This window comes from Pinus tabuliformis, chromosome 1_1 (assembly GCF_031772625.1).
Source record: "Pinus tabuliformis cultivar Carrire ecotype Pingquan chromosome 1_1, CPIR1, whole genome shotgun sequence".
NCBI lineage: Eukaryota > Viridiplantae > Streptophyta > Pinopsida > Pinales > Pinaceae > Pinus > Pinus tabuliformis.
The window spans coordinates 927,893,697-927,910,443 of NC_142297.1; positions in this window are offsets into that span (position 1 = coordinate 927,893,697).

The following is a 16,747-nucleotide window of genomic DNA, read 5'->3' on the forward strand; positions in this document are numbered from 1 at the left end:
ATAGACAAATGAGACGTCCTTAGACCCTTACCACACTCCTATGTTATTCAGCTAGAGAGCTGGGTAGCTTCCGTGCCTGGTGTGCATTGAGGGTAGATTTCTAATCATGCTTGTGATTCATAGGGATACTGGTATATGAAAGAGGGGTCAGAATTTCCTAGCATAAAGTTTAGAGAATTTGAAGCTTACCAGATACTTGAATTCTACGAAAAGTAAGAGGTACCTGCCTTCCCTCCATCATGTCCAAAATGTGGAGATGAAAATAAATCCTCTTCCCAAAAGATAAGGTGTTAGATATGCCCTTTCCATCGAGCCTGGCCAACACCAGAAGAGATCAAGGAATGGATCCCGAAAATTGGGCTCTGATTAACCTTGCGATATCACTTTGTCTGCATGGCCAGCGATATCACTTTGTCTCTGCATGGCCAACTCGGAGAGAGATCAAGGTCCAGATCCCTAGAATTCTGCTGCTTCGTCTTGTAGGCAGATGTAATCCCATCCTGTACATAATGGCAATAACAATTTTGTAGGGATGGGGATTAAACTACTCGGAAGTTTACCTTGCTGGTTGTTTCTTTTTAAGAAGAAATCTTCTGATATTAGATGGAATGTTGAATTCACCGAAGCATAAGTGATGAACGCGGTCTTTTATTAGCAAGTTTTGAGCGCCAGCCATGTGCCGAGAAGAATTAAGAAAAATTGCGTACCGCCAGTGTTTCAGCAAAGCAATATCATCTATCTTCCTTGGTTTGTGACATTGATTTGCTATCTTTAATCATTGTCAAATTGTAAGTACTGTCTTGTATGAGACAACACTGACACTAAATATTTATCCGAGTGTGGAATTTAAGGCATAAATTATAGAGTTTCTATCTTCCTTGGTTTGTGACATTGATTTGCTATCTTTAATCATTGTCAAATTGAAAGTACTGTCTTGTATGAGACAACACTGACACTGCTTAATATTTATCCGAGTGTGGAATTTAAGGCATAAATTATAGAGTTTCTATCTTCCTTGGTTTGTGACATTGATTTGCTATCTTTAATCATTGTCAAATTGGAAGTACTCTCTTGTATGAGACAACATGATACTACTTAATATTTATCCGAGTGTGGAATTTAAGGCATAAATTATAGAGTTTCTCTTTCGCTTAAGTATTAGGAAGAAGATTTAACTCATTGCATTTATACCTTCAATAACTTAGCAAACTGTTGGAAATGGTGTAAATGGATAAATGATCGATATCGTTGTCTTCTCTTCCAGGCATAGGGGCTTTTTGCATGGAATGTCTTTTTATCAAATTTGTAAATTTTTTGATTTTAAGATGATGGGTCGAAGATTATGGCCCTTAACGTATTTGGAACTTTGTCAAAGCTGTCTTCAGTTAATGAAGTTTTGATAACATAATATTAAAATACCATGGGCGGAGATTTTTAACATTATTATTATATTTCAATATTTCAAATTAAAAGATTTCATAACACTATGATAATGAGTGGAGAAAATACCAAATTAAAATATAAAAAATTTGATTTTATAAATATTATTATAAGAATACATAACATATTTTATAAATTATATTATGGTAAGAATATATGGATGTCTAAAAATCATATTTGTTAAATATTATTATAATAATATATGGATATGAATATGAAGGAAGTAATAGAGTTTAAAGTTAGATGATGAAGATATAAAATTGTCAACATGGTTGAAGAAATTGCCAATGTTAGAGGAAAATTTACTTAAAATATATTTCATTTTAATTGTACTAAATAAGTGAAGCTATTTTATAGTTTAGGATGGGTAAAATTGATGTGTGTATTATATATGGTGTTATAATATTTGTATGTGATATTAATAAAATAAAATTAAAAAAACAAATTATAATTAGCATAATTATATTAATAAAGTGATTAATAAAATAAGTTATGTTTCAATAGACCATATATTCTATTTATAAGAATACAAATTCACAAATGAAATGCAGAAAATGGTACCATGTGATGTCAAAAGAGACTGATGGAATGAGAAAGGAGAGGGAATTGCAACCTTCACTCTCTCTCTCTTGGAAACATGCCTACTCTAAAAAGGCATGCTTATATGTTTGGAATTACTCTGACATGGCATATTGATGATGATATGAATATTTTTTTAATCATTGTATTTTTCAATAAATATATTTATAGAAGATAAAAGAAAATATTATATTTACAGAAAGATGTTAAAATAATATAATTACTTTGGTATGAGGAGTTAACTAAACATAGAGAGTCAGTTAATTGAGTGATTGAGTGGTTGAGTGTTGAGTGAAGTCGAGTTAAGTGATAGATAACTTTGCATGATTGCATGTAGTTGCATATCAAAATATTTTAAGCAATTAGCTAATTGGAAAATGTTTACATACCCTTCACTGGGTTCATTCTAATCATCATATTTTGTGTGATCAATAGAAGCGCAGCAACTCATGTTTTATGTGAATTCATGCTTTGTCTTTTCAATGTTTTTAACAAAATGGTACCAGAACGAGAGAAAACCTATCAAAAATTTTGTAAGGGCAACCTGCAGATTCCCAAGTAAAGGGTCAAAAGTTTCAGCGTAGCCGTTGAGTGATAAGTCGTAGCTTGTTGATTGTTGAGCAATCAGGTCGAATTATTCTGGATAGGAGGAGGGTCGCAGCCCACGCCGCCAGCTGAAACCGTAATTGCGTCAACCACAATCGCCGCACCTGTTGTAGCAGGAAGGAACGAGAGAAAAAGTCTTTCATACATCACATGCAGCGCTTTAAAAATTCAGAAGCCGTTAAAAATTCAAAAGTTTGTTAAGCTTTTTCAAAGGAGAAATGTAAGACTTCATACGACTAACGTGAAGGTTTTTTTAAGAGTAAAGTGAAGGTTTTTATGAGACATTTTTTAAAAAGTGTGAACGTGAATTTTTAATTAAAGTTTTATAACCTTGTAGTGAAGTTTTTTTGTTTTTATATCTACAGAATTTTTTTATAAAAATATCTTTTTATATAAAAATAAATAAGGTGTTTGGGAGGAAAAAAAAAAAAATTAAATTAAAAAAAAAAAATTTAAAACTTGGGTTAAAAAATAAGAAAAGAAATCTAGGGTTTTTTCTTTTTGCAGAGAAATTTTTGTGGAAAGATGGCTTTCTCAAATTTTCAGCGCCAATTCCCATTGTTTAATAAGAAAAAATTATGATGTGTGGGCCATTAATATGGCGACCACATTGCAAGCACATGATGTTTGTGATTATATCAAGTTTGGGTTTTCATAACCTAATAACGAAGAAAAAGAACAAGCTCTCAGTAATATAGAAAGGGAACAATGGAAGAAAGACATGAAGAAGAATGCACATGCATTGCAGCTTATTCAACAGGGAGTGGACCGAGCAGTGTTCCAGGCGATTATGATTACGTCTTCAACAAAAGTAGCATTTGATACTTTGGCGACAAACTATAAAGGTATGGCCAAAGTCAATTTTATTAAGTTGCAAAATACTAGGAGAGATTTTGAAAGTCTGTAGATGAAGAAGACAGACGACATTGATTCTTTCATGAATCAGATCATAACTATCGTAAATCGGTTAAAGATTTATGGTGAAGATATAAACGATCAAAGAGTGGTTGAGAAGGTCCTCCAATCCTTGTCTACAAAATTTGATGTTGTGGTAGCAGCCATAGAAGAAGCCAAGGATTTGGCATCATTGACCATTGATGAGCTAATGGGATCACTTCTATTGCATGAGGCAAAGATAGATAAAAATAAGGATTCCAATTAGAGACCGCTTTCAAAAGTCAGGTTTCTATTTCAAGAGACAGAGGTCAAGGCAGAAGTAGAAGGAGAGGCAGAGGACGAAGCGAAAGATATGGTGGCTAGAGAGATGACCGAGAAAAGCATGAACATGCGAGTGGAAGCAACTACAAAAGCTTCAACAATAATCAAAGAGTTGACAAATCAAAGATGAGATGTTATTACTGCAATAAATTTGGTCATTATGCTCATGATTGCAAGAAGAAAATAACTGATCAAGGGAACCAGAGAGCTAATCTCACTACAGAGAGTATTAACTCCATGTTCCTAGCTCCCCATACCATGCATGAACCTTCTACTAGTGTGTGGCTATTAGACATTGGTTGCAGTAACCACTTGACAGGCAACAAGGATTTGGTTGCAAATTTCGATCACTCTGTGAAAACAAAGATAAATCTGGGGACTCACAAGACTGTGGAAGTAGATGGAAAAGGAGTGGTCAACATTCTGACCCAGCAGAGGGAGCCGAAGACAATCTCAGAGGTATATTATGTTACTAGCCTCAAACATAATTTGTTAAGTGTTGGTCAATTAACACAGAAAGGATACAGAGTTATCTTTCAAGGTCAAGAAGTTGTTATATATGACAAGCCCTCAAGAAAACAACTGATAGGAAAGGTGCAGATGATGAGGAACATACTCTTTCCTCTAATTTTGAATTACAGTGGTCAGGTGAGTTCTTTTACAGTTGCATGTTCTAATGATTATTAGTTATGACACTTTTGATTTGGACACTTGGACTTTTCTGGTTTAAGATTGTTGCAGCAGGAACAGATGGTCAGAGGATTACCTCCCATTAAAGAGCCTGCTAGTACTTGTGAGTGTTGCATCTTGAGAAAACAACACCGTGATAGTTTTCCAAAGGGAGTTGCATACAGAGCAAAGCAACCTCTTGAGCTAATGCATACAGACATGTGTGGACCTATGAGGACACAGTTGATTAGTGGAATTTGCTACTTCCTCACTTTCATCGATGACTACAGCAGAAAGACTTGGGTTTACTTCTTGAAACAGAAGTTTGAAACTTTTGTAAAGTTGAAAGAATTCAAAGCCTTAGTAGAGAGCCAAAGTGACCAACAGATCAAGGTATTGAGGTCAGATCATGGTGGAGAATATGACTCAAAGGCATTCCATGATTACTGCAAACAACATGGAATCAGAAGACAATTTACAACTAGGTACACATTGCAGCAGAATGGTGTAGAAGAGAGAAAGAACAGGACAATTATAAACATGGTAAGAAGCATGTTGAAAGGAAGAAACTTGTCTAATGAGTATTGGGCAGAAGCAGTGGCATGTGCTATTTATGTGATCAACAAATCTCCTACAAAGAGTGTAATGAACAAAGTACCAGAACAAGCATGGTCAGGTATGTATTGAAGTGTATCTCATCTTAGAGTATTTGGATCTGTAGCTTATGCACATGTGCCTAAGGAACGTAAGGGCAAATTGGATGATAAAAGTGAAAAATGCATATTCATTGGTTATAGTGAGCAATCAAAAGCTTACAAATTATATAACCCTGTCACAAAGAAGACCATAATAAACAGAGATTTTGTGTTCAAGGAACAAGAGTCATAGAATGGAATTGTAGACAAAACAATTGATGCACAAGTGCCACTGATGGAAGAAGATGATGTAGCAGAAAAGAAGCAGCAAGAATCACAGGTGAAAACACCAAACAGAAACACACCAACAAGGACTCCAATATTTTCAGAGCAACATGGATCTTTAAGAAGATCAACAGATGAATATTCTCTCAACAATCAATCAGGTGATGAATCAAACAATGGTAAGAGAAAGATGAGAAGTTTAAAAGATATTTATGATGATTTGAATGTTAGTTCAAATTTTGCATTGTTATCATTCCAACCTTCTTTGTTTGAAGAAGCAATCAGAGATGAAAATTGGGTGCAAGCCATGGATGAAGAAATTGAAGGTATTAAAAAGAATGATACATGGGATTTGGTTGATTTACCAAAGGAAAAAAATCTCATTGGTGTGAAGTGGGTGTACAAGACAAAGGTGAATGAGAAAGGTGAAATTGACAGATTTAAAGCAAGACTTGTAGCAAAAGGATTCTCGCAGCAATCGAGAATAGACTTTGGAGAAACATTTGCTTCGGTAGCTAGATTGAATATTGTAAGAGCAATTCTAGCCACAGCAGCTCAGAACAAGTGGAAAGTATATAGAATGGATGTGAAACCAGCCTTCTTGAATGGAATTATAGAAGAAGAAATTTATGTGCAGCAACCTCCAGGATATGAAGTTGAAAGTAACGAAGACAAAGTTTATAGGTTGAAGAAAGCGCTGTATGGACTGAAGCAAGCGCCTAGAGCTTGGCATAGAAGAATTGACAGTTACATGATCAAGAATGGATTTTGCAGAAGCAACATTGAGCCTACCTTATACACAAAGGTAAATGAGCATGGACAGATTTTGATTGTTTTCTTATATGTTGATGACTTGATTTTTACAGGTGATTTTGACATAGATGAATTTAAAGTAGCCATGATGAAATAATTTGAGATGACAGATCTTGGTCTCATGAAATATTTTATTGGCATAGAAGTTGAGCAATCTGAAAAAGGAATTTTTATATGTCAAAATAAATATGCCAAATATTTGTTGAAAATATTCAGGATGGAAAATTGCAAACCTGTCCCTACACCAGTTGCAACAGGTACAAAGTTAAGCAAGGATGATGAAGGTTTAGATGTCAATCCAACTATATTCAAAAGATTGGTTGGCAGCCTCATGTATCTCACAGCGACAAGACCACATATCATGCAAAGAGTGAGTTTGATTTCCATATTTATGGAGACTCCAAAAGACACACATTGGAGTGCAAGAAAACGAATTCTGGGATACATAGCAGGAACTAGAGATTGTGGCATAATGTATGCAAGCACAAAAAACAAGGATTTGATTGGATACACAGATAGTGATTTTGCAGGAAGTTTGGATGATAGGAAGAGCACTTCTGGTTTTGTGTTCCACCTTGGTTCAGATGTGATTTCATGGTCATTTAAGAAGTAGCCCATTGTGACACTCTCATCAGCAGAACTAGAATATGTAGCAACAACATCAACATCATGTCAAGCAATGTGGTTAAGAAGCGTACTTGATGGACTCAAGAAGAAACAACAAGGATCAACAACAATATTGTGAAAACACCTCAGTGATTGAACTATCCAAGAATAGTGTGTTTCATCAGAAGAGCAAGCATATTGATACTAGATATCACTTTATTAGAGAACTTGTGAGCAATGGAGAAGTTCACTAGAAGCCTTGTAAATCTAGTGATCAATTGGTTGATATATTTACTAAGTCATTAGCACAATATGTGTTTGAGTTTCATAGAAGAAACTTGGGTGTTGTAAGCCTAGCTGAGACATAGATCACGAAGCATGTTTGAGTTGTCATGAGTCATGTTTTTAGTTTACCAGTCATAATTAAGGAGGAGTGTTAAAATAAGATAATTACTCCTGCACGAGGAGTTAGCTAAACATAGAGAATCAGTTAATTGAGTGATTGAGTGGTTGAGTGTTTGAGTGTTGAGTCAAGTCGAGTTAAGTGATAGACAACTTTGAGTGTGTGATTGCATGTACTTGCATGTCAAGATATTTTAGGCAATTAGCTAGTTGGAAAATGTTAAATACCCTTCACCGAGTTCATTGTAATCATCATGTTTTGTGTGATCAATAGAAGAGAAGCAACTCGTGTTTTATGTGAATTCATGCTTTGTCTCTTCCATCTTTCCAACAAAAAACAAAAAACAAAAAATATCAAAAGTCAAAAATGTTGAAAATATATAACAATTCTCTTAAATTATGTACTAGATAGTCTACAATTAAATGCAAAAAATTTACATCATTTCATTTCTTTGTTAGACTATGTATGTCTACTGACTCTAAATAAACTATTCAACACAGTACAATATGAACAAAAACTTGAAAAATAAACTATAAAACACCAAAAAAATGCTCTCATTTCAACCTGAAAACCATGTATGCAAGTGAGAGACTGTATACATTGTACAGAAATAAACAAAGAAAGACCATAAATTATCCAGCTGTAGTTGGTAGATACATTAAATGTCCTCCTCCATTGCCGGAAAGGGTCGCTTTGTATTGGGGTGTTAATAGTTTCGGAGACTCAAAGTGCGTGAGTCTGATAAATTCCTCATTGAGCTCTAGGCTTTACTCACCATGAATGGTTTAATATCCATGTACAAATGATCACAAATTTTAAAATAATAAAATTATTAATTTTTGAGAGTAAAGGTAGAGGACCCAGGTTATGACACTACCCTGCATGTTAAAAGAAATACACATTTCAACTGACCATAAAAACACAGTTGAACCCCAGAACCAATAAAAAGACATAGTTGAACTCCAAAACTAATGCCCGCGGCAGCCCATGTCAAAATAAAGTTGTCTAAAATAAAACATAGTGTAAATTCCAAAAAGTGCACTAAATACGAAACAGAGTAAAACAAAGTGTTTGTGCAGTAAGAGTCAGAAATGAAATTTTAGAATGTGGTGCACAACAAAATACTTCGATTTACAATTCCATGGGACAACTCCCTTATGATCGTAAACCAAGATGTTTACATAGATTTACAACTTTCTCTATTTACACAGTAAAACTCTGTTTTGCGAGCCCAACTATCTTCGTTCCTCAAATTTAGCTTCAGACATTCGAACTGGTTTGCTGAAAATTCCACCTATCTTTGCTCCTCAAATTTAACTTCAGACATTCGAACTGGTTTGTTGCAAATTCTAAAATTTCATATCTCATGAAGTAACCAAAATACATATATTGGTACATTAATTTCATGATAGGACATACATTAAAACTAAACATGGGTGCACATAAAAAAATTATGAACTTTCATTCACTGCGTGGTACATACTCTAGTTGCGCAGTAAAAGCCTCATACACTGCGCACGTGGTACGTACTCAAGTTGCGCAGTAAAAGCCTCGCGTTTAATATTTACGAACTCTACACAGATATTTCTTTGATCTTAATTGTTTGATGCAGGCCTGGAATTTCAAATTCCTTTCTCCTGTCAAATTAAAATTTGATGACGTTTTTGTATTTTTTTTACTCTTGGTTTTACGTTTTAATCAAATATGTGAGTGTCACAAAAAACTCTATTTTAACAATTTTTGTAAATTTATTCCACAACACACAATAAGTCATCAAATTGGAGGCAGATAATGACTGTTATTTATAATGATTCTTGTTAGATTGACATTGCATATTTGTAGTCTATCAGATTTATAGCTCAGATTTATGGTGGGACCATTTAAACAATAAAATCTTTGCAAAACTTACAATCCGTGGACTATAAATAAATTATCTAGTGAGACTATAAATAAATCGTGGACTATAAATAAATCATCTAGAGAAAATACAGAAAATTTATGCAATAATAAACAGTGATTATACTTCATTAAAAGTCAAACTTTCTGGAGAAACTACAAAAAAAATTATCAATAGGAATATCTCAATACACAGATCCTCTATTAAACATAAACTAGAAGAATTTTCAAAGCTCAAGGATCCTTCTTGACTTTGTATCTATCCATATCTCATATACTGCATGCCAATCAACATTAGATGATTTAGGTCCATTCAAAGATACTCTCATTAGAGCATCTAGTGTATCCAACCCAAGCCTCGATTTTCTAATGTCCTTGATGATGTTTTGCTTAGAAAATCCCCTTTCACAATCCATTGTACTTGCAGGAATAGTGAGGACAGCTTGCCATAATTTCATCATATTAGGATAAGTTTTGTGCCATTGTTTTGTGTTACGAAAGACTTTCCATGCTTCTTTCATAGAAAACCCCTCACAAGCTAGATTTAATGAATCAACAAAAGGGTGCAACTCTCTTTTACAAGCTTTAACATCAAATAAAGCTACAAATCCAACATCACTTGATATGGTATGTTGCAAATGTTGAAAAAGCTTTAAAAACCAACGCTTTGATTTTTTCTCACGACTATGACGCTCTTCTAAATAATAACAAGGGCTGGACAATTTCGCTGCATTAAAAAGATGAAGATGTGGAAATCTTTCATTCAAAGAGTCTATGAGAGTCTCTATATAACCTTCAGTGAGTTGCTGACAACTCTCTTGTGTACCTTCAATACAAGGTTTCATAGATTGTTTCCTTTCTTCATTGGATTCAATATCCATGGCTGAGATAGAGATGTATCGTAACTCATGTCTATCTACAACTTTGCCTTCATCTTTAATATCAATGTATCCATTTTGAGAACCATTTAAAAACTTTGAAAGATAAGTTGTGCCTTCTGCAAATGTCTCTTTTCTCAAAAACCATCAAAATAATGTGCTTATAGTTACTTCAACAGCCAACCCAATAGTTGTAATGTCTACATTTTCTTCTTGAAAAATCACATTCAACTTGTTCAATTCCCCTAGCACATCAACAAGCATATGTAAACAAAATTGCATAGAATATATTCTCGTCTTATCATACCAAGATGAAGTTTTTTTTTCATTTTTCCACAAAGTTAAAATTGCTGGCATAAGCTTCACAAGCCTTATAATAACTTCCCCCCTGGATAACCATCTCACTGAATGTATTTGTAGAACATCAAGAACATCAATTTGCATGACTCTAAGCAAATCATTAAGTTCGTTATTTCTCTTTGGAGAGTTTTGAACCCATGAATACACTTTGTTTGCAATTTTTTCAACAAATAATAACTCAGGTAATTTCTTAGAAGCATCTGCTGCTGCGAAAGACTCACGATGAGCCACACAATGAACTGTAATAAGGTTTGGATTGTTCTAAAAATGAAACAAAGCCATTTTCATGTCCAATCATTGCTGAAGCTCCATCTGTAGAAACAATGATCAAATCTTTATGTTGAAGGCCTCTAACATCTATTAATTGATTGACACTATCATATATTGTTTTTCCTTTTCCATCTACTACATATTTGAGCTTCATAAACTGTGAGATAGGTGGCCCGAGACCCTTTGAGTCTAAATATGTTGCATAAATAACAAGGTGTTGCTCTAAGGTTCAATCAGTGCTTTCATCAACCATCAATGAGAAGAAAGGACTTTCCAACATTTTTTTTATCTGAATCTGTTCAAGATGTTTTGATATGCAATATATAAAATCATTTGCAGACTTACGATCAGTGTATGAAGAGTACTCTTGAGACTTTGGCATATTTGGAGTTTTTGCATCCATTAGAAATTTGCAAAGCTTCTCATACTTTGATAGAGATAAATATTCTTAACAAATGAAATATGATATTTTCATTGTAGAAATCACTCTTTCCTTGTTAGCATCTCTCACCTGTCTAATATGATCTGGAATTGGTTTCATCTTTCCCTCTAATGCATTAATCCATCTTTCCTTAGCATCTTTATGCACTCGTGATTTTTCATGAGTAACAAGAGCATCATGTTGTAATGTGGTGCAACCATTCCCTAAACCCCATGGTCCATTCATCCTATACTTCTCACAATAGTTACACTTCATAGTTATTTTATCATCAAACCTCACATAATTCAACCAAACAAACTTATCTAACCATTCCATGCGAACATGTCTTTTTGTTTGCAATTTCATTTCTGAATTATCACCAACCTCTTCTTCAACTTCATTTGTTTCTTCATCTGCATCATGTTCAGAAGAACTTCCAAAAATTTCATGGAATTGTTGTTCCACATGGGAATTATGGGTTTCTTCAAGTGTTTCTGAATTCTGTTGAGTCTTAGAACTTTTCCCTTTTGTCCATCCATACATTTCCCCAATTGTAACTTGTATCTTTCTCTTTTGAGACATTTGTAGGTTTGTGACCACCTGTATAATATATATATATATATATATATATATATATATATATATGAAAACTAAAATCCATTAAATCAAAAGTGAATATAATAGTTGACAACATTGTAGAATAAATAAGCAGAACGTAAATATACCTGAAAATGAACTTCAGCCTACTAAAATTTGCATCCCAAATATGCAACACACCAAACAGAGACTCCAACACTAAATATAAACAAAAGCAATAACTAAACTGAAACTAGTAAGAACTTTCAGGACCTTATCTGACTGAGAATGGTCGTTGGAACTTGGGGTCAACCCTATAAGACTAGCTTTCCCATTTTGTTTGAAACAGGTATATTGCCTATTTATATTTATGTATATTGGATCATGGATGTCAATCATCAAACTGCATTTCACGCATCACAAAGCTAATGAAGTATGTCATCCTGGTACGTATTTTGGTACTAATTCACAATTCTAGATGGTTTTGTCTGCACAAATTTCCATAATAGTGACTCCTAGAGGGCCGGGATTACCATGCTTTAAATATACCCAGGATTACCATGATTAAAATAGCAAGAGTGGAGATAAAAATTAGTAAATTGGATATTAATATCGACATTAAATACAATAAACATTGAACACTATACAATAAGTTAATTTGGCTCATTACTTTTTTAACAAATAATGAGCAAGAACAAATATTAAATACTACCCAATAAATCAATCTGAATCATTGCCTTTCCATTTTATCTTATAAATAAAATAATATTCAATGAACAAAATAAAATAATAATAAAATAAATATTAATTTAAAATTTATCCATCAAACACAACCATACGTTAAGCACCAAGAGTGGAATAAAAACCCTTATCCTTAGATGCCAAGCATGGCCATACAATATGATACACCATTACCCTCATACAAAATTAATAACAGAATTTTTTCTCTGGTATATATCAAAACAAAATGAATATTAAAGGGCCAGTTAGGCTTCACCCGACCTTCATATCGGGCCTGGGTTTAAAGGTCATAATATGCGGGTCCCCATAACAAAATTTTTTCTTTGGTATATATCAAAACAAAATGAATGTTAAAGGGCCAGTTAGGCTTCACCCGACCTTAATATCGGGCCTGGGTTTAAAGGTCATAATATGTGGGTACCCATAACATTTATCTATAGTTGTGGGCGTTGGAAGCCAACTCCATGTCTCCTCGCTTAGACTGTAAACGACTATATCCATACATCTGCCAGATGTGAAGCACATGCAATCCCCCACACCTACGCACTCAAATGAAACAAAATACGATTTCCTCTTAAAAACTTGGCACAAAGATGAAGGCATCCTCGCAAATTGAAACCCTTTTCTTTGAAAAATTTCTATTATGCACTTGTTTTCATGATGTTAATATTTAAGGAGTTTTTCAAGGTAATATGAGAAAAAAAATCACCATATTTGGTAGTCAACGCATATCTGTAATGGTTTGGTGCTTTATCCAAAAAGGTTTTTACCATTAAAATGTTGCTGACACATGATTGCTCTGACTCATTCAGATCCGAGCAGAGTTTGAAGAATTGTAGTTAGTTAAACACGCAATGGAAGCCTACTTGGAGATTGGAAATGGTTGGCAGAGCCCACGCATGTCATTTACTCTCGACCTCTCGCAGACGAACACTAAAAGTGACGATAAAAAGAGCCCTAGAATTTCATTCTCCCTCGATCTCTCGCAGATGGACGGGATTTCACCGGAGAAATGGAAAAGAGAAGATGCTGCAAATGTTAGTTATGGGCCATGATGCCTTGGTGAGTTAAAGCCCATATTTTAGGTAGAAGATGATAAAGAAGAAACGAAAGTTAAACGAACAACTGATGGAGGCAAACTGGGCAGTATTGGAATTCCACCATAGAGAATGAGAGGGAGTAAGAGTGGTCAATGAACTACTAGAAGAGTTGGTGGGAATGGGAGATTCATGGTTCAAAACATGGAGAGGTGCAGTAGTAATGCCGCAAAGGCTGCCAGCTTGGACTCCCCACTAAGAAAGCAGATGGCCAAGGGATCATTGCTCCCCAAGGCTAACAACTCCATGGGAGTTGAAGGAATGAAGGTGAGTCCGATGGTGAATGTGTCTGTGTGCATTGGCTATGGAGGAGGTGGGTGGATTGGCGGCGATGGCGTCTTTGGCTTCTTCTCCAAAAGAGAAAAGAAACAACAATCAGCATATCATCTTCATCACTCTCATGCCATCATTGCCAACAGGAAGAAAGGCACTTGAATCCCATTTCTTATTATTATTCTTTATGAATCAGTTGATTTGTTTTGTTGGATATACCATACTTAAGAGAATTATTTCTGTATTTGTGAATTTGTAGCTGAAACATATCATGCCCACCATAAATATTTCTAAAATAGTATTCAACCTAACCCTATTTAACTGTCATGCTTCTGCTATGCATTACACTTAACCTCAAACTCTAGATGGGAATCAAAAGTACCAAATTATTTTATAGGAGAAAAGTATTGGAATACCTGTGAAACTTGAAGTGGAGAGTTGAGTTGTTTAGCATCCAAGTTTTCTCACAGATTCCACTCAGACACGATCAATCCGCAAGAGAGGAGCACGTTGCACCACTACACCAGAGCCAATTCCCGAATGTGCAGAAGTCGCCTAATGTGCAAAACTCGAAGACACCTTTTCTGCGACACTGCAATTTGCAACAATTCTCCAAATTAGCCAGCTGCCAGGGTGAATAGGTAAACCGTAAGCCTTAGAAGTTAGGGTGAACACTGAATAGGTAAATCGTGATTCGTAAGCACTAGCAAAATCCAGTAGATTGCGATTTGCAAATTACAAGTCTCGTCGAATTGAATTTGAGCGGCTATGAGCGGCGGATTGTAGCTGGATAATTAATGGTAAGTACTAGGTAGTACGCAGTGGGACGGTGACGCATTTAAAAGCTTTTAGTTTAAACTACGTTGTGTACTAGTACTACTGCTAGTCCGGTGGTCCCAGTCTCCAGACTCCTAAGAAATAAGGTATCCTAAATTTTTACATTTCAACAAGTGAAACGGACGCCATTTTGACGGTTCGCAGGGGTGTATCACACGTCGGATTTGATGTGGAAAATTTTTTTGCTCTTGTCAAATGCGTTCTTCAACCAAAAATACGTCCCACAGGATGTCAAATTCCAGGCCTGGTTTGATGTATTTGAGGAATGGGGAGTTTGTACCCTGCGTCAAAAACTCATTTACGTTCACCTCCATTAAAATGAAACCAACATTTGCTGATTGATTTGTTATTTACTGTATTTAATTAGATTTGTAAGTGTGATTAATTCCAACATTCCCACTTAATTATAATTGTCGATATTGATGATTCCCAAATAGTGTTTTAGATGAAACTCTTGTCAATAGTTTGGTGGAGATGCATGCAAACTAGTCTTGTGACTTGTAATGTTGCAAAACAATTTTTCCATTGTTGACTAACTCCTAATAAAATGATTCTTCTTGTTTCATGAAAAATTGAATTCTTGGACTGCGTAAGTGCAAAGTTTTTGTCACAACAAATTGTTGTCGTTCCTTCTTGTTGATGACACAAATCTTTCAACATTCTTCTCATCCAAATGGCTTGACATGCCAGCCCTGTTGTTGTAGCATATTCAACTTTAGTTGTTGATAATGACTTTATTGGTTTTTTTTGGAAAGCCATGAAATCGATCCCCAACCCATATGGGAAACCGCCTAATTTTCTCTTTTTTCATCGACACTTCCTACCTAGTCAGTCACTGTCAGTGTAGCCAACAAGTCACGTGTTGTAGTGTATAAAACACCATATCCTTTATTTCCACTAAAATATCATAGAATTATGTTGGTTCCCTGCCAAAGTCTTTCCCTTGGTGTCTCCATGAATCTTGAAACCAAACTTACTGCAGACCTTAAAGCTGGTCTACTTGCAATCAAATACATCACACTGCAAATCATATTTTTGTATAGTGTCAGACTGACATTGTTGCTACAATCTTCTTTATTTTGTTTCAAACCCATCATAGTTATAGTTGGTGCATGCTTCTTGTCCTGCATTTTGAACCTCTTCAAGATGTTTGAAACATACATTGTTTGAGAAATAAAAATGGCATTTTTGTTTGCTTCACTTCTATGCCTAGAAAATACTTTAACAACCCCAAATATATCATTTCAAACTCACTTTTCATAACTTCTTTGAAATCAACAATAAGGAGATCATCACTCTCTTTAAAAATCAAATGATCTACATATAAAACAACAATAATAAGCTTATGGTCTATCTATTCGATGTAGAGAGAAGGTTCACCATCACATTTGCTAAATCCATTGTCCAACAGACAAATGTTTATCCTACTCTACCATACGCATGGTGCTTGTTTAAGCCTATATAGAGTTTTCTTCAATACACACCTTGTCTTCTTGGCCTTGAACTTCATAACCATGTGGTTGCACCACATGTACTTCCTCTTACAACACTCCATTCAAAATATTGATTTCATGTCCATTTGATATACCTTCCATCTATGTTGGACTGTAATTGACAACACTGTCCACACTATCTCCATTCGTGTGACTAGCACACGTCTCTACATAATCTTTTTTGCATTGTTGCTTGTATCTGCTGACAACCAACCTTTCTTTATGCCTTTCAATCCTTCCTTCAACATTGTTTTTGATCCTATAGACCCACTTTAAACCTATGACTTCGTTTCCTTCTGGAAGATTGACTAATTCCCAAATGTTATTCTTTCTTATTGCCTGTATTTCTTCATCCATTATTGCTACCCATTTTCCTTCCTTGAATGCATATTCAAAATGGATTGGATCATTTACCTGACAAAATAAAGAAAAAAGTGAATTCATACTTGTGTTATTGTCACCTTCATTTTGCTCATAAATTTCACTAAGATTTCTAAATTTTTATCTTTTCATGCTTGCCAAAGATAGACTTGATATGTCAGTTGAATTTGAACTTGGAGAAGACAGAGTTGTTGATAAATGTTGTGCACTTGGAGGGGTATTTCCTTGATTGCACGAAATTTTCCTATTGCTTGTTGATGGTGTCACTTA